This window comes from Elephantulus edwardii, unplaced genomic scaffold (genome assembly GCF_000299155.1).
Source record: "Elephantulus edwardii isolate Elephantulus edwardi_28Jun2011 unplaced genomic scaffold, EleEdw1.0 scaffold00054, whole genome shotgun sequence".
Lineage (NCBI taxonomy): Eukaryota > Metazoa > Chordata > Mammalia > Macroscelidea > Macroscelididae > Elephantulus > Elephantulus edwardii.
Genome location: NW_006399804.1, coordinates 1,784,934 through 1,786,198, shown reverse-complemented (window position 1 = coordinate 1,786,198; position 1,265 = coordinate 1,784,934). Strand labels below are relative to the sequence as shown.

General features: G+C 39.1%; 1 protein-coding gene across 2 annotated transcripts in view; it reads right to left on the bottom strand.

Annotated features, from left to right (window-relative positions):
- Positions 1-1,265, bottom strand: part of PLXDC2 (plexin domain containing 2) — a 662,310-nt gene that overhangs the window by 207,037 nt on the left and 454,008 nt on the right. The gene's annotated exons all lie outside the window — the stretch shown is intronic.

Below are 1,265 nucleotides of genomic sequence, written 5' to 3'. Positions count from 1 at the left end.
ACCCTGCTTGCTGAAACTGAGGAGGACCTGAAGCGATTGCTCCAGAGGCAAGGACTGTAGCCTCCAATATGGATTGAGGCTCAATGTCAAGAAGACAAAGATTCTCACCACTGGACCAATTGGCAGTATTATGCTAGATGGTGAAGAGACTGAGATAGTTAACAGCTTTAGTTTGCTTGGCTCCACAATCAACACTGTTGGTACTAGCAGCAAGAAAATCAGAAGACAAATTTCATTGAGAAAGTCAGCTGTCAGGGACCTCTCCAGAGTACTGAAGAGCAACGATGCCAGTCTGGAGACTAAAGTGTGCCTGATCCAGGTCATAGTCTAGACAATTGCTTGCTTTGTGTCAGAGAGCTGGACAATGACTAGGGATGATAGAAAGAGAATTGATGCCATTAAGTTGTGGTGCTGAATAAGAGTGTTGATTATACCATGGACTGCCAGGGGAACAAATAGGTTCATCATACAGAGGGTGAAACCAGGCTGTTCCTTTGAGGCAAGGATTCTGAAGCTTTCTGACATACTTTGGGTATGTTGCAAGGAGGGACCAATCCTTGGAGAAAGACATTATGCATGGAAGGGTAGAGGGACAGAGAAAGAGGAAGACCCTTGATGAGATGGATTGATTCAGTGATTGGGCTAATAAAGGTTAAGTATGTCGTAGACACTAAAGTTGGCATAGGTTAGAGCAAGTTTCAGGGCTATTGTACTTAGGGTCGCTATGAGTCACAAGCAAATCAATGGCACATAATAACAACATACAAAGCACTCATTTGATAAATTAGTAAGTGAATGAATGAATGAATACCATATGTTCCCGAATTTTATTCTACAAATTAACATAGTATAACATTTCTTATCTTAAAACAATTGAATAAAATAGTTTATAATCTACAAAAAATTATGCTGTTTATGAAATTATATGAATTTGATGTATAATGTTTAAATATGTACCACATCCAAAACTTGGTGCTACTGAATATATTGTGACTGGTTGTGACTCAGATTGGTACCAAATCATAGCTGACCCTTTAATGAGTCTTCAGAAGGAGTAAATTGCAGGGAAGAGAATGTCTATCCTTTCCTATAGATCAGCTAGTGGATTTGAACCACATGTCTTTAGGTTGGCGGCACAACTTCTTACCTCTAGAAGACCATATAATGGTCCCTTTGTCCTGTAAGAAAGAGAATTTCTAAAAGTATTATATTTTAGGGCATTATTTTTATCGTAGGAGTATGCAATGAGGGTTGTAGAGTGGATT